The sequence below is a fragment of the Perognathus longimembris genome, chromosome 21, assembly GCF_023159225.1.
Source record: "Perognathus longimembris pacificus isolate PPM17 chromosome 21, ASM2315922v1, whole genome shotgun sequence".
NCBI lineage: Eukaryota > Metazoa > Chordata > Mammalia > Rodentia > Heteromyidae > Perognathus > Perognathus longimembris.
In genome coordinates, this window is record NC_063181.1 from 45,392,935 (window position 1) to 45,411,099 (window position 18,165).

At 40.8% G+C, this 18,165-nt stretch overlaps 2 pseudogenes; one reads left to right on the top strand and one right to left on the bottom strand.

Moving 5' to 3' along the window:
* The first annotated feature begins 463 nt into the window (after positions 1–463).
* Positions 464–3,560, top strand: LOC125339422 (annotated as a pseudogene).
* Positions 3,561–7,425: 3,865 nt separating this feature from the next.
* LOC125339454 lies at positions 7,426–8,112 on the bottom strand (annotated as a pseudogene).
* Positions 8,113–18,165: the final 10,053 nt, after the last annotated feature.

Consider the following 18,165-nt stretch of genomic DNA (forward strand, 5'->3'; position numbering starts at 1 on the left):
GCCTCTAATCCTAGCTCCTAAAGGAGCTGATATCAGGATTGTGATTCCAAGTTAGCAGGGTCAGAAAAGTTCAAGAGTCGTGTCTCCAATTAACCTCCCAAAAGCCAGAAATAGAGCTATGGCTCAAATGGTAGAACACCAGCCTTGAGTGAAAAAGCTAAAGACCAATGCTCCTGCCCTGAGTTCAAACCCCAGTACTGGCGTAAAAAATAATAATAAGTATTAGCTTTCTGATTACCTAAGCTGCTTCTTAGTGAATTTGTGAAACTAGGTGGATTCACCCTGAATTTTCCAGGAGGATGACTGTCAGAGTAGGGTTGCTCTTACAGAAGTCTGCCAATTTGTAAATAAAGGCTCTTGAGAAAAGAGTTTCTTACTGCAAGTTCACAGCAGTAACAATAATGAGGAAATACAGCACCCTTTTATCAAGATAATTTGAGAAAGTCTTTCATCTCCCCAAACCATGGACTGCATCTTCAAAGGACACTCTGTTCCTTTCATAGACTCTGTAAGAAGGAAATGTTCTTATACTATTTTGCCAAAAGTATTTTGGTTCACACACAAACAAGTTGTCCCATAATTCTACTGTGGACTGCCTCATATTAGGAAGAAATTAAGAAAAATATAGCACTACCAGTTTGTTATGCAACCACTTTGAGAATGTTTTCTTTGAATGCTTAAAATGTCATGACTTAAGGAAATGACTGCTCTGTGTAACCCACACTTGACAATGAATCACCGCTGTGCCACCCTTGAACTTGTTTAAGCTTTGCCTCAATCAGATGATGTATTCCCTTAGGATGGGGATGCATTTTCAATTTCAATGTATTCATTGCTCTATGACAAATACTAATAACAAATTTGTGACTTTGAGATGATTACATTTTACCTACACTTTTATCTTTCTTGATTTTTTTATTATTAGTAATATGAAAAGATGTGTTTCCCTAATGATAATTTCAAACCTTGGATCTATGTATTTCAATCTCTCACACAAACATTCTCTCTCCCACCTCCCTTATCTGCCTCCCTCTTTGCAGTGATAAATCCCATAAGCCTTCTTCTACTTGCATGTCTTTTAAAATATTTTCAGTCTAGATTCTGCCTAAAAGAAATATTTTATCTTCCTGAGCCTGGTTTACTTTGTTTAACCTGATTATCTCTAGGCCCATCCTGCAAGTGGCATCCATTAATTTTTCTTTATAACTGAATAATACTCAATTAGAGTTCATCTAAACTTTTAAAATTTGCTTTCAAGGGGATATGGCCTAGTGGCAAGAGCGCTTGCCTCATATACTTGAAGCCCTGGGTTTGATTCCCCAGCACCACATATACAGAAAATGGCCAGAAGTGGCACTGTGGCTCAAGTGGCAGAGTGCTAGCCTTGAGCAAAAAGAAGCCAGGGACAGTGCTCAGGCCCTGAGTCCAAGGCCCAGGACTGGCAAAAAAAAAAAAAAAAAAATTGCTTTCAAATTTTGCATCTGGTCTTCTTCTCTTCACAAAATGTATAACTTGAGAGAGGCAGCCTTTCAACTTGTCCACATCCCCTTTGGGCCCTGCTGATGCATCAAAATAGTACAAAGAGTCATGAGGCCTAATATATTCAATCTTGCTGCCTTGTGATTAAGCCACAGTATAGGGACTGGTCTGCTGATTGACTCTTTGTCCATTCCATTTTCAATTTTTGGTCCTGATTCATGGTTTCTGATTCATTTTTTCCTCTGAAATCTAAGTGTAAAGTGGTATGCAGTCAAGTGGACCAAAGGCTTGGTGTTCTAACAAGGCTTTGCAAAGAATAATGATATAGGAAGAGCTGCAAATCAAATGAATCACAAGTAGCCCTCATGCTGATACACAAAGCATTCCGGAAAATGTAGTCACTCTTCTAAACATAGGCTGCTAATTCAGAAAGCAGTGGCTGAAAATATTATCAGCATTATTTTCTCTGTGCAGGAGTAGGGACTCTGTTTGCCAAGTGGGTTTACAGAGGGTGCCAATTTTGTAGATTAGTGCTGGGTTAGTTACCAGAAAGTAAGAAGATCTTACCTTTGGGCATTCAAAACACTGAGAAGTCTAGTTGCTAATCCAGTACAGTAATTTACTACCACCAAAGATTTATCCATTTTGGAAAAGTGCACTTTCATCTCTTTTAAGTAACTACAAAATTATACTTAACCCTCACCAATTTACAAATTGATTATCAATAAAAATCAAACTCACCCTAAAGCTGAAGAAGACACAAATTAGAACTAGAAGAATTTACTTTTGACACCTAAAATATGTTTTCATTGATTCGACCTCTCCAGATCCCAGATTTTCTTTTTACAGAATTAGTTGAATACATCTTATGGGGGTGGTTGTGAGGATAAAATACAAGGGATTGTTGTGAAGGCGTTTGTGATTCGTGAATTGTCTTGTGTTTGGCATTGCTGATAGCGCTCCTCTGCATCTCATAGGCCTACAAATCTGAAACTTTAGAAAACCACATTCCCTGCAATGGATCAATGCTGCCACGCCTCCTTTCGGGTGGCTTCCAAATCTACTTTTAAAATCAGTTTGAATGGGCGGCGTGGGCCGCTGTGGAGGCCGAGTGCCGCTCCTGGCTTCGGCCCACCGTGGTGGCGCCCGCCCAGCTGCTAGTGCTCCTGGCCGCCCTCCTGGCCACGGCCTCGGGCTACTTCGAGGAGTGCGAGCGGTCACCTCGGGCACCAAGGTGGGCCTCATCTTCGAGGTGGCGGAGGGCGGCTTCCTGGACATCGATGTGGAGGTCACAGGTCCGGATAGTAAAGGCATTTATAAAGGAGACCGAGAGTCCAGTGGCAAGTACGCATTTGCTGCGCACATGGGTGGAACGTACAAGTTCTGTTTCAGTAACAGGATGTCTACCACGACTCCAAAGATAGTGATGTTCACCATGGATAGAGGAGAGGCTCCTAAAGGACAAGACACGGAAACAGAGGCTCACCAGAACAAGCTAGAAGAAATGATGAACTGGCTGTGGCAACGGCAGCCGTAAAGCACGAACAAGAGTGCGTGGAAGTCGGGGAAAGGATACACAGAGCCAAAAACGATAACGCAAACAGCAGAGTGGTCCTCGGGTCCTTCCTTGAAGCGCTCCTTCTAGTTGCCATGACATTGGGACAGATCTACTACCTGAAGAGACTTCTTGAAGTCCGGAGGGTTGTTTAAAGGCCTTTTCCTGGTTATCCATACTCATAATTCACTTGTTTACCAAAACCTTGGTCATAATAATGTCCTTATTTTCTACATTTTCCTTTTTTGATCTGTACATTCACAGCTTAAGTTCCTTTCTGCTGAATAGGTATGGGGGGGGGGGCGGGAATCTTTAGAAAGTTACAGCAGAAATTTGGCATTTGATTGGCATGAGATTGCTTATTTGAAAGCTACCTCTCGTTTACACACAGGTCCTTCCAGAACTCAAACACTGTAAATGAGATACAGGAGTTTAGTCTATCTTCCTTGCTTTGGTTTATGAAATGAGATGTAGATTGTTGAGGTCCCACAGGGCATGGCAGTCCTTCACTGAAATGACTGCACTCTTGGAAGAGCCCAGTCCTGATGAGTCATGTGTGAAGCACCACTGAGTCACAGCATTTTTTGCCCAGTCTCATGCTACCAGATGGGTACTTGCATACTTTTTCTTGTATTTTATTTAAAAATAATTGTCTCGACACACATTTCCTTATCTCCCCACCCCCTTATATTTTTCCCTTGAATTTTAGGACTGAATCACCTCCACTAAAGTTGACAGCAGTTAATAACTGTACTTTGGTTTCTGCCTAACCATAAAGTCTCTATTAAAGCCAGTTCTCTGGATGTCTAGGCAAACACCAGCTGCCCTTCCTGCACTGGCACTTCCCTTTCTCTACCCTGGACACAGAGAAAGTAGGCATCTGTATAATTGGAAAAGTCTGGATTTCTGATGGGGTAAAGGGTTAAAGCCTCTTGGGTTTTCTTGCGGTGATACATAGCCACTATTATTTTATTTTTGTCAGTGGTCTTTAGAGGTACTTTAGCCAGGGTCGTTTTGTTCCTTTTTTTTTTTTTTTTTTTTGACACATGTGAGTTTTGTTTTCTATAAACAAAGAGTTTCTCTTGGCCTCTGATGATGGTTTTTTTGTTGTTGTTTGTTTTTTCCTTTGCCAGTCCTGGGGCTTGGACTCAGGGCCTGAGCACTGTCCCTGGCTTCTTTTTGCTCAAGGCTACCACTCTGCCACTTGAGCCACAGCGCCCCTTCTGGCCGTTTTCTGTATATATGGTGCTGGGGAATTGAACCCAGGGCCTCATGTCTACAAGACAAGCACTCTTTGCCACTAGGCCATATCCCCAGCCCTGATGATGGTTTGAAATGAAGGGATCATCTGCTTTTGGTGTGGGAGCAAGCATCCAGGATTATGTTGGGACTGATGTATATTAGTTAATTGTATATATTTTTTGATCTTTGAAAGGGGAATACAAGTAACCAGTTTTACATAATTAATTTAAATTTGTTACAGGTTTTCATGTTCAGGACAATTTTTCAACCTTGGGTGAAAATACTTGCAACAGTTTATTGGTAGGGTGACTGTTGCATCTTAGCACAGCTGATACATGGGTTTTTCTTTTTGTGTGAGTGTGTAAAAACACTTCAAAATTGAATTAGAAGTGGTAAATTGGTTGTGTATCTAATATGCCCCAGGTTCAGTAAATAAAACAAATTCTTTTTTTAAAAAAATCAGTTTGAGGGGGCTGGGGATATAGCCTAATGGCAAGAGTGCCTGCCTCGGATACACAAGGCCCTGGGTTCGATTCCCCAGCACCACATATACAGAAAATGGCCAGAAGCGGCGCTGTGGCTCAAGTGGCAGAGTGCTAGCCTTGAGCGGGAAGAAGCCAGGGACAGTGCTCAGGCCCTGAGTCCAAGGCCCAGGACTGGCCAAAAAAAATCAGTTTAAATGCCTATTTGTTTATTAGTTGTTGTTTTTTTTTTTTTTTTTGAGGTACTAGGGCCCTCACCTTTTTTTTCCTTTTCATAACTGCAATTTTATTGGTTGTGTAAAGGATCAGTACACAGACATTTCCATTTGTACACAATTCTTAGCACACGTACCAAAAGTTGAAAGCCATGAACTGTTTTGAAAAGTATTCCAGTGACATTCCAGCTTTAAACCTGGAAAAGAATTTTCCTCAAGAGGAAACCAAGTATCCATGGTTCAAAAATGTTGGTCCCGTTACGTAACTTCCACCACGCCACGTCACAACGTCACGGTGCGCGCACGACACACGTTTCCCATCGTTCACAGCACAGTAACAATTAGGAAAACGGGGCTACCACAAGCGGAGGTGTGACGGACGGAGCCCACCGGTGACAGAAGGATCAAGGAGTGGTTTTCTTCAGGAAAACAGTTCTACCAGAAAACAACACGGGACTAGAATTTCAAACATGCAAGACATGAAATGCACAACTGCCACTCCAAAGTTGCCATTTACTAATGCTTTGTACCGCAGGATGGAAAACCAGCCCCCCCCCCCCCCCCCCCCGCCACCTATGCAATGTGGGGTTAAGCCGGCACCGAAGTCAGCGAGGCCTCCCCTAACTCCACAGCCCACTGTTTTCTGGTTGTGGCGAAAAATAAAAAAAACCAGCAAATGATTTCACTTCTTAAAAAGAATCATTTACACTTCAAAAATGGGATGAGGCGGGATTCCCTCCTTTTAAAAAATGTTTCTGGAGCTACTAAAAAACGTGCATTTACAAAATAGTTGATGAGAACATGCCTCTGATTGTACCAGGCGGGAGAGGGGACCAGCAGTGAGACCTGCCGTGCGCTTCCTCGGCCTTGGCTTCCTTCTCGCGCCCCTCCGGCGTGGTCGCCCCGTTTTCTGCAGGCAGGTCTTCTTTGGCGTCCTGGCTGCTCACCTCGGCCTGTTGGCCCTGGGCGCCTCTTTTTCCTTTTGTTTGCACTTTCTTGTCCAAAGCGTTATCCTCTCCCGCGGGCCTTTTGGGCTTGGGTGCCCCTCGGCGGGAGCGGGCTTCGCCGGCCGGCGGGCCGACCTCCTCTGGGGCGCGCCCTTCGCCGCCCCCTCCGCCGGGCCGACCTCCTCTGGGGCATCGTGGCCTGGCGGGGGTCGCGTGCGTGCGGTCGCTGCGGGCCCGGAGCGCGCGTCGAGGCTTCCCCCAGACGGACGCCGCCGCCCGAGCCGCTGCCCCTCGCACCTTCTGCACGAGTGCTCCATCACTTAAATTAAGCTCTGACCTTTGTTTGTTTTTGAGATAGGGTCTCACTAACTTTTCCCCGGGTGGCTGAACTCTTGATCCTCTGCTATCTGCCTCCCAAGTAGCTGGGGTTACAGACTTGTGCTACCAAGCCTTGATTGTTTAGTAAAAATTTATGTAGAATTATAGCATTGAGACATATATATACACACACACAAGTATATATATATTAAGCTATACTAAAATAGAAAACAGAAAAAGCAACATTCAAAAATAGAGATATAGGTAGGTAGATACATACCTATGCACATATGTAGAACTCATATTCTCTTCCTACATCTTACCACATACCTCTGGTATTCATATCTCTCTTTTTTTTTTTTTTTTTTTTTTTTGCCAGTCCTGGGCCTTGGACTCAGGGCCTGAGCACTGTCCCTGGCTTCTTCCCGCTCAAGGCTAGCACTCTGCCACTTGAGCCACAGCGCCGCTTCTGGCCGTTTTCTGTGTATGTGGTGCTGGGGAATCGAACCTAGGGCCTCGTGTATCCGAGGCAGGCACTCTTGCCACTAGGCTATATCCCCAGCCCCTCATATCTCTCTTAATGGCCTTTATTTTTATTTAAAAATCTTTACTAAACAGAAGGGTTACATTTACATAAGTCAGACAAAGACTACATTTCCCTTTGGACAATGTCACCCCTTCCCTTGCTCTCTCCCAGTTTTTCCTTCCAATCCCACCCAGAAGTTGTATAGTTCCTTTTTAATGTGGTGTTCAGTGAGCATTCTTGCTGCACTTGTTTACCCTTTGTCCCTCCACTTCTGTGGCTCATCTTTTTACATCAATGAAAAATTCTTCCCACTAAAGACCATTAAGAGCTCTGGTATTTAATGATCTGTAGTAGGAAGAATTTTCCATTGATGAACAATTACAAGGTATAAAAATTCTTATACTTTTTTTTCACTACCACCAACAGCACTGTGCAGTTTATTAACCATTCAAGTACAGTAGTATCTGGTAAAATTGGGACAGACTTGGGATTGAAAAGTGAACAGATATTCAGCATCTAACACTTTAATAGAAGCTACTATATACTCTTTTCACAAATGTTTTCACAGAGCCAATACAGTACTAGCCATTTACCCAGTACACCAAGGGTACTGAAGTAGAAAAGATGCAACAAGAAAAATAGCTACATTAGAAAGATCAACACTTTAGAAAAAGAGCAAAACACTTTCAGTCTGATCTACCTATACAGTCCTACATCAGCTTTTAGAATATTTGTCAGGAGGGAAAAAAATAAAATGACACTGGCCAGTACAGTCTTTGGATATTTAGGAAGGGGAAGGGGAGAAAGTCAGTTCTCAAAAGAAAATTAGTCAGCTTCAGTCTCATCAGCAGGGTCTTTGGACTCTTTGTTCTTCTGCACCTCTTCCACATGCTTATCCTTCTCTCCGAAACGCTCCAATTTGGCAACCATTTGTGCCTCGCGGTTCTCTTTGTTAGCTTCCATCTTGTGAGTCAGTTTCTCCTCCACCATTTTGCTCAAGTTGTTGTTCTCTTCTATGGCTTTCTGAAGCACTTCTTTCTCATGCTCTCATTTATCAGCAAGCTGCTTCAAGACTTCAGCTTGGTGGGCTTGCGACTTTCTTCTGCAGCTTCCAATTTCTTCTGAATTTCCTCCAGGGAAAGATCCTTCTTCTTTGGAGGGGAAAGGGGGAAATCATGGAGAGTTATTTTGACCGAGGGCTGAGAATCAGCTCAAAGGCCTGGCCTGAGGTTTGCTTCTCCAGTTCTTTCACCTGAATATCAGAAGAAGCCATGGAGAATAGAAGACAAGAAACTGGCAGTGTATCCTACACAATCCACTGGTAAAGAAAGCCCTGCTCCATTCGAGCCGCCTGGCCACAGTCTCAAAAATTCTTATTCTTTTAATTTAAATAAACTAGTTTCCTATGTTATTTCTTGTTGCTGTTGTTGTTATTGTTGTTGAGTTGGTTGATTGATTGGGTTTTGCTTTTGTTTTTATAAGACGGAATCTTGCCCTGTAGGCTGGACTGATCTGAAACTCATTATGTAGCCCTAGTTAACCAAGAACTATCTAACTTCCTGCCTCAGACTCCTAGTGCTGGGATTATAGGAACATACTACTATGCCTAGCCCCAGTTACCTATTTAACAGTTTTAGCATACTGCAAATAATTCTCAATAGGTTTGCATTAAAATGAATATACCTTGAAGGAGAACTTTAAATAACAGTTTAATTTAGAACTTGTATCCAGGAAGACAAGGTGAATTTTTTTAACCCTTGTTAATTGTAAAATATAACACAGACACAGAAAAACGCATAAAACAAATTTATGAACTATAAACATCTTTTAAACCACTGATGTAGACAAAAAGTAAACAGAAGGTGGCTAAGGGCTCATTCTAATGCCATCCTAATCATGACTTTTGGGGAATAGAGGTGCAGCTGTGTGGTAGACTGCTTTCCTGGCATGCACCTCCTGACACAAGAGGGGTCTGAAGTGTTAGGGGGAAGGGGGCATAGTAAGAGTCAGTGAGGTTATTAGGGTCATGCCCTAAATGTGATATTGGAAACCTGGTTCCTTCCCCTCTCTGTCTCTGTCTCTGTCTCTCTGTGTCTTTGTCTCTCTCTCCCTGGCTTCCATGAAATGAACAGCCTCTACCACCACATGTTTCTATAGGCCCTAAGCAACAGGGCCCAGCAACCATGAACAGACATAGAAATATTTGTCAGCAATGGAAAATAAACTAACAAAGACAGTATCTTTTCCCCTTTATTGTCAAAGTGAAGTACAGAGGGGTTATAGTTTCATATGTAAGACAGTAAGTACATTTCTTATTCAACTTGTTACCTACTCCCTCATTTTCCTCCCTCTCCCCCCATGAGTTGTACAGTTGGTTTACACCAAATGGTTTTGTATGTATTGCTTTTGGAATCATCTGTCTTTTTATCCTTTGTCTCTCAATTTTGATATTCCATTTCCCTTCCCTAGTTTGAATACACATATATACAGTATCCAGGGTACTCAGGTGAGATACAGTGATAGTGGGGGTACAACCACAGGAAGGGAATACGAGAGAAACAAAAAAAAGGTACGGTTTCACATGGCATGTTGAAAATGATTACAACAATGATATAACACTTGTTTCCATAACGTGGATTTCATTTCACTTAGCATCATCTTCTGTGTTCATAAGGGCATAGCTATTAGGCTCTTGTGATCCTCTGCTGTGACTAGCCTAAACCTGTGCTAATTATTCCCTCTGAGGGAAACCATAGAGTCCATGTTTCTTTGGGTCTGGCTGTTCACTTAGTATAATTTTTTCTAAGTCCTTCCATTTCCCTGCAAATAGGGCATAGATTTCCATTGTGTATATGTACCACATTTTTTTTTAATCCACCCATCTACTGAGGAGCATCTGGGTTGGTTCCATATTTTAGCAATGACAAATTGTGCTGCGATGAACATTGTTGTGCTGGTGGCTTTACTGTATGCTCTTGCTTATAATTTTTTGGGTAGATGCCCAAAAGTGGGCCTGCTGGGTCATAGGGGAGCTCTATGTTTAGCCTTCTGAGGAACCTCCGTACTGCTTTCCAGAGTGGTTGAACAAGTTTACATTCCCACCAACAATGTAGTAGGGTTCCCTTTGGCCACATCCCCTCCAGCATCTGTTATTATTAGTTTTCTTGATAATGGACATTATCTTATCTCTAAATAATCAAAGAAAAAGCTGTAAGTGGTGCTGTAGCTCAAGAGGTAGAGAGCAAAAGGAGCTTAGGGACAACGCCTAGGCTGTTCAAGGCACAGGACAGGCCAAAAAATAAAAAGTCCTTTGAAAACAGTGAAGACCATTAACATATCCTCTGTTCTGTGTCCACGTCAAATTGGAAGTAAGGTGGAATGACTAGAAAGTTGGGTCACAGACCCAGTAGCAGAAGAATCTCAAGTATAATATTTGCATGTATGTGCTGAAGCTCCATGGGCTCTGAGCATCACAAAGCTATGAGTAGTATTTCAGGCCTTAAAGCAAAGACTTAAAAGGTTTCATCATTAAACTAATTGTAATTCACTTGATCCCCTAATGTAACAAGAGGCCTTCCATCTGCTTTCCTAAGCCATTATTCCTTACATCCAGCATATTGGTTTGTCTACTATTAAATATTTATTGTCTACAGTGCTTTTCAAAGGCAAACAAAGCAGCCACTTTCCTGGTTTGTATTGGTTTTTGGGTTGTCTATAGGAAAAGCTTTTAGGAAGTTTGATAATTTTGAACAATACTTGCTCTTACTCCAGGTCTAGCAAATATACTTCTTTCTTGTCTCAATAAGAGAATATTAGACCTCAGGTCTGTGTTTTTCTCACCTACTCTGTGCTGTCATTAATGAAGGCCTCAGTGATATTTCTCTTGAGCCATAACTGATCCACTTAGAAGAATATTAAAATAGAAAGCACGGCAACTTATGCATGCTTTTATCAGATATGATTTTAATTGCCTTAAAAGGAAGCTGTGTGATAAAGAATAGTACTGTCTGGGTGGCCTGAAGCTAAAGGCTTAGGTATGTCTTTGTCTTTTAGGAAAAAAAAGCTAGTTGTATTTAACTAAAAATATCCCTTTCTGAAGATTGATGAAGCCTAGTTTAAAACTGGTTTAAACCTGCTAGAATCTTTTCTAGCAGGCTCAGTATCTTCTTACAGGATACTTATCATAGATTTATCTAAGTTATAAGACCTACCTTTGGTTCTAGTATCTTTTTTTTTTTTTTTTGCTAGGTTAACCATTCATTTATTGACATTCAGACTTCAAACGGTAAAACCCATTCCCTAGTAAAGGGAATTAAGTAATAAAATGAATCACTATAAATTAAACATCTGTACCCCTGGTGTACACAGATTAAAACACAATTATACATTCACAAAAGTCCTTTCAATTAAGTGTGATTAAACTTACTAAAAAACCTTCTTACCCCTGCCCTTAGAACTCAGTGACCCCAGATTTACATTAGGAACTGCAGGTTTGTAATATACTTACACTCTTTCAAAGAGAATTTTTTTCACTGATTCCTGATGCTTGAAATTATTTATTTATCATCCCCAAACAAATATTATTGGACATTGTAAAAATTGCTACTTGAAATATGCATCCATTCTTCCATGGTCAGGCTAGTTTTTCTCTTTAAACATTGACCATTTCCTTTCCTTCTTTATCTCGGAGCCTGGGCACTATCCTTGAATTTCTTTTTTTTTTTTTTTCCCCTTGAATTTCTTTTGCTTTAAGGTGGAGTTCCACCACTTGAGCCACTGCTGTATTTCTGGTCACTTTTATTCATGATTAATTGGAGATAAGAGTCTCATGGACCTTCCTGCCCTGCCTGTCTTCACACTGTGGTCTTCAGATCTCAGCTTCCTGAGCAGCTGGGAGTCCAAGCATGAGCCACCAGGGCCTGGCCAAGTCCATTCTTTGTGTAGGGTTACTTTTGAACTAAAGACTCAAACTTGCTGGGCAAACATTCCATCACTGGAGACATGCCCCCTCCAAATCTGAGCCTCCCCTTCTTTCCTGCATTTCCTGGAGTTCAAACCCAGAATCTCATGTTTGCCAATCCATAGTGCCATCCATACTTGAGCTATGTGTGCAGATTCTTGTGTTTTAGCCAACTGGAGCAGTGCTTTACTGATGTCATCCATCCCCTTCCTTTCTGTCTTCTCTCCTTCCTAGTTTCTGTGCTCATTGTAATGCCCGGGCTTAGTGGGAACCTTTTCTGAATTCTCAGTGTTTGTATGTTTTCTTCCAGTATGGTTTCCTCTGTGTTTCTTCTGGCTTGAGTAGTGTGGAAAGGCCCTTCCTCATTCCTTGAATTTTTAGGGTTCAGTTGGCATGTAGATTTTCTCATGAGTCCTCAGGTGTGAGCTATGTATAAATGATTTGCCACATGAATGGCATTTGTAGGGTCTTTCCCCAGTGTGGCTTCTCTGGTGAGCTCTGAGGCTGGAGTCATATTTGAAGGATTTGTGGCACTGCTCACAGGTGTAGCACTTCTCTTCCGTGTGTGTGCTCCCATGACGTTTTAAGTCGGAGTTATCCTGGAATGTCTTACCACAGTGTTTGCATTCATAAATTTTCTCCCCAGTGTGGATTCTCTGGTGAGCTCTGAGGTTGGAGCTATATTTAAAAGATCTGGCATTGTTTACATGTGTAGGGCTTCTCTCCTGTGTGTGTCCTGCCATATTCTTTCAAGTTGGATATATAACAGAAGGTGTTACCACAGTGTTTGCACTCATAAGGTTTTTCCCCCATGTGGATTCTCTGGTGACTTCTAAGGGTGAAACTGTGTTTGAAGGATTTGTGGCACTGTTCACATGTATAGGGTTTCTCTCCTGTGTGTGTCCTCTCATGTCGTTTGAAATTGGAGAAGTACCGGAAGCCTTGCCACAGTATTTGCACTCATGAGGCTTCTCCAGGGTGTGGATTCTCTGGTGTTCCAGAGATGCTGAGATTTTTTTTAAAAGGATTTGTCACAGTGGAGACACTGGTAAGGTCTCTCTTCAGTGTGGATTCCAGCCCCTGTTTAATACTTTTTAATCTGAAATTTTTTTGTTTTACATTCTATATTATTACTTAACACTATTATTTTTCTAAAACTTTTCTAATAAAAATAAATGTTTCTGTGGACTAAAGGGCATGGCTCAAGTAGTTGAACACCACCTTGTAAAAATGAGGCTGTAAATTCAACCTCACTGTCACAGAACAAAAGAAAGAGAGAGAGAGAAAGAGGCAGAGAAAGAAAGAAAGAGGAAAAGGAAGGAAGGAAGGAAGGAAGGAAGGAAGGAAGGAAGGAAGGAAGGAAGGGAGGAAGAAAGGAAGGAAAGGAGGAAGGGAGGGAGGGAGGGAGGGAGGGAGGAAGGAAGGGAGAAGGAAGGGAGAGGGAGGGAGGGAGGAAAAAAGGAAGGGAAGGAGGGAGGAAGGAAAGGAAAGAGAGAGAAAAAAAGGGCTGGAATTGTGGCTTAGTGGTATAATGCTTGACTAGCATGCATGAAGCCCTGGGTTCCATTCCTCAGTACCACAGAAACAGAAAAGGCCAGAAGTGGCACTATGGCTCAAGTGGCAGAGTGCTAGCCTTGAGCAAAAAGAAGCTCAGGGACAATGCCAAGGCCCTTAGTTTAAGTACCAGGACCGGCAAAAAAAAAAAAAAAAAAAAAAAAAAAGAAAGAAAGAAAGAAAGAAAGAAAGAAAGAAAGAAAGAAAATAAGGAATGAAGGAAAGAGAGAAAGAAACAAGGAAGGAAGTAAGGAAAGACACAGAGATAAAGAGACGGAGAGAGAATGGTATTAAAGAATAGTATGGTAGGGGCTGGGTATATGGCCTAGTGGCAAGAGTGCTTGCCTTGTATACATGAAGCCCTGGGTTCAAATCCCCAGCACCACATACATAGAAAACGGCCAGAAGGGGCGCTGTGGCTCAAGTGGCAGAGTGCTAGCCTTGAGCAAAAGGAAGCCAGGGACAGTGCTCAGGCCTTGAGTCCAAGCCCCAGGAATGGCCAAAAAAAAAAAAAAAAAAAAAGAATAGTATGGTAGGTCTGTCCAAACTCAAACATATTTGAGAAACTTGAGCATCCACTAAATGGTCTATAAGGCTACCTGGTAGTACAGCATTTTATGATTTCTTGGTTTAAAAATAAAAAATCAATTACTAATATTTACTAGTTCTTTTCATGTTTAAGTCTCCATGGAGAATATAAATATCAGCGAGATCAACTACCTTCCCTTAAAGAAACTGAAGTGTAGAGGTGTAGCTCTGTGGTACATGCTTACATAGCATGTACAAATCCCTGAACTTGATCCCCAGTACTGCAATAAACAAAGAAACATAAAAGCTGTCATAAGTTGTACACAAGAGAAAAGATAGTATTAGGAGGCAGGATAGAGAGAGCTGAGTGGAGCAACTTTTTAAGAACTCAGTGTGGAGGAGCCCTCTAAGCCCCAGCTTCCTCATCTATACCTATATATCATCTATATCAATGCTCATACCTTTTATGAAATGCAACTAACCTGATGACATGATCAGGGGCATTTTGATCACACTGTATGAAGGAACAAATTGAGAGATAAACATTAGAAATGACCTCCATGAAGTCATAGAAGGATAAGTATACCACAAAGACACAGGATACTGAAAATAATCTTTATAAAACAGAAAGTTCAACCAAAAGAGATATTCCCAAAGAGCAGAATATTGTGAACCTTGAATTCTAAGTTATGGAATCTAGAACCAGTGCTGTGGACTTTATTCTTTAAAAGATAGACCTCTTGGTTTAATTTTGTTCACATTTTGAAACAGCTGGAAACAGTATAGGGATAGGGGCTATTTTAACTGCCCACACTCCTTTAAAGAATAAAAAAGGGACACTTGCAGAAACTAGAAAATTGCTTGCAGAGATTGTGTCAAAATGGCTATATTGCCAAAAGAGTAAAAGAAGGAAAAGATGATTGTGTTCTTTAGTGCAAAATGAAATGGCATTATTCCAGATATGGGAGAAAAGGAGAAAAATAAATTCAAAAGGGAAGAAGTAACACATGACTGAAATCATAGTCTGAAAACTAAATCCATTATAAAAAATAACTGGGTGGTATTTGTGAAAGGCTGAGCTTCCTAGTCATAGTATAGGGGAAAAATAACCTTTTTTTTTCCCAGAGAATCCTGCATATCTGATCATTTAAATTAGATATTTAAAAATCAACTAAAAAGAAAGGACATCATTACAATTCATATTTAAATGAAATAGTAATTTACAAAAGCCCTATGAAGTTTCCAAGGACTAGGGGCATAGATAAAGTGATGGAACACTCACCAAGCAAGTACAAATCCCTGTGTTCAAACCCCAGTACTGCCAAAAGAAAAAAAGAAAAAAAAATCTAGAAAGTATACTGCTTTGGGGCTGGGAATCTGGCTTAGTGGTAGTGTTTTTGCTTAGCATGCATGAAGCTCTGAGTTTGATTCCTAGTACCACATAAACAAAATAGGCTGGAAATGGTGCTGTGGCTCAAGTGGTAGAGCCACTAGCCTTGAGCAAAAGAAGCTCAGGGACAGTGCCCAGGCCCTGAGTTCAAGCCCCAGACTGGCCCAAAAAAACAACAACCCAAGAAACGAAAAAAAAAAACCCACAAGATGAAAGTATACTGCTTTTGTAAAACATGCAAAAGACCACAAAACACCACACACACACACACACACACACACACACACACACACACACACAGAGACATTCATTTACATGCTAAATAATTTCCAACTCTGGCAGATTAAAAGAAAGAAAAGGTCACTGGACACTATTTTGAAAATGAGTTATACAACTTATTGTATTGAGGACAAGAAGGAAAAACTGGGAGAGAATGAGGGAAGGGATGACATTGTCTAAGAAGAAATGTACTCTTTACCTGACTTATGTAACTGCAACCCTTTTGTACATCAACTTTATAATTGTTATTGTTATATTGTTATAATAACAATAAAACATTTTTAAAAGACTGAAAAGTATTGAATATTAGTTTAATCAGACAAATATTACTTGTTTTGCTAAATATGGAATGGGCCTGGTAAAAATCCACTTTGCTCATGGCTTTATGAGCAATGAATACACCCATGGAGACGGGGGGGGGGGGTACTACACAACTTCTATACAGTGACTGTGCTGTCTGACACTTGCCTCTGATTGCTTTCAATTTGTGAGTCAGAACTTGGAGGAATAGAGCAGGAGGGGATCCCTAAACACATACACACATACTCTTTTACTCTTACTGCAATCCCTCCTGACCACAAACCCTTGGCTTTGATTCTTAAGGGTTTTCTGTCAGATTTTATGGTTTTCCACTTTCTAAAACACAAGTTGTATAAATAAATGACACATGCTTCAAGCCCACAGATGCCTTTAGTTATTTCTCAGACTTCCCCATAGGCCAATTCTCCACCATCCTGTCACTCAGTTCTTTCCATTCATAATATAACACAGACTGGGCATTTGGGTTTGAATTAACAGGCAGAGATTTGCATTTTTTTTTTTTTAACTTTCAGTTTTCACTTGCCTGTGGTTGCAGTGGCTCTAGGTGGGAATTGATTAGAAAATAGTCCACAGCACAATCATTTAACAAACTTTGAGAAGCTGTCAGAAAGTTCACATTTATTCCAATAAAATATTTGTGACATTTGTAGGCATGTGGACTATATGTTGACATACCATGTTCTGCATTCTGTACCATGAAACTAGAACACATCCAATGTGACTAATAAACCACATTCAGTCAGCTCATCCCCTTGGCTTCAAAAGGAAGTAGCCAGCTGAAATTTCTGCATAGCAGCATTGGATACATTTTCTGCAAGGCCAGTATATTACAAATGGTAACAGATATTTGTAAGTTCTTCTCTCATTCATTGCTGACTCTATCAGATGAAGAGTAAAGAAATACCTCAATTCAGAGAAAGGACCAATGTCTATCATCCTGTCCCTATAGTATCACAGCAGTTTAGTGCTTGCATGGTAGAACATTGTTTTGAGGTTGTAAATAATCTTCTACTGTATGTGTCTGGCCACATGCAGAACACAGTACTTTCTGTCTGAGGTTCTGCATGACTGAATCTTCCTTCACTTGTGGCTGAGTTTGGGGTTAATGATGAAAAGAGATGGTTCCTTACCCTGCACATGATGGCTAAGGAAATCTTTTTGGGTTTGTATCACTGGGATGCTATGTCAGATCCATGAGGCAAAAACGCCAAAATGGCTATGGAGCACTTACAACTGAATTCTCTAAGAGAGAATTGGGTTAGCGCTAAGAACATTTGTTTCTGGGTGTATACAAAACATGTCTACATATTAAGTTATTTACCTTTCTTTTCAAAGCAGTATTTAGAGAGCTGAAATTGCTTGATCATGTAAGACATGGTGGTACATGCCTGTAATCCCAGTTCTGAGTGAGAGACCTAGGCAGAGTGAGGCTGGCGTCAGGCAAATAGGCATTCACTCAGTGTTAGTCATGCTCCTTTTCTTCCTGATGGACTCAGCCTGTCATTGCTATTTCCTGCTCTAGTGTCTATACCAGTCTTGACACTAGGCTTCGGTCTAGTTCCACACACTTATATTTTGTGTTGTTTCTTGGTATTTTAAAAAAAATATTTTTTCATGATAGAAAAATGAGGAGATTCTTACTGATCTCCATAACATAATTACCAAGACCTTAGAATAGCATGTTCAGACTGTCATAGGAGGAAGAGGTTGAGGAGAGAGGGGAGGAGGAAAATCAAAAGAAGAGAAATGGGGTGGGGGGAGTGAAGGGGGGAGAGAGGAGGAAGAGAAATAAGATGGAGGAGGAGAGGAAGAAGAGGAAAAGTAGAGAAATAGGGAGCTATATATGCCCTTATCTAATGTGGATGGTCTGTTTGGAATGAGCTTAGTATTTATTAATACGTTTTTGTTTTGGTTCCACATTGAACCCAGTATTCCACATATAGTTCAGTAAATTTAAAGTATTATTGCCTAGATCTAGACCCCAAAGTTGTGTTAGCTTATGTCTGGAAGTCACAAAGTCTTTGTGAATAACATTGTATTACTTCTGCCCAATTGACTTTTCCCTGTTCCAGGAGACACCAGATTAAATTATTCTTTGGAGGTTACATAGCAATTTGTATAGACTGTGATTAGGACAAAATGCAAAGGTATTCCAATCATTTTGTGCTTGATGCTAGTTTATTCTAATCATTTAATCATGTTCTTGCATTTGACTATCAATGCTATTGAAGTTTTCATTATTGTGATGACTAGTACTTTATCTGTTACTCAAACCATGTTTGTTGAATAAATATTAGATTCATCCTATGATAGTATTTTTGAGGTAGCCATAGTTAACAAAGATCACTATACACTAACATACAAAAATT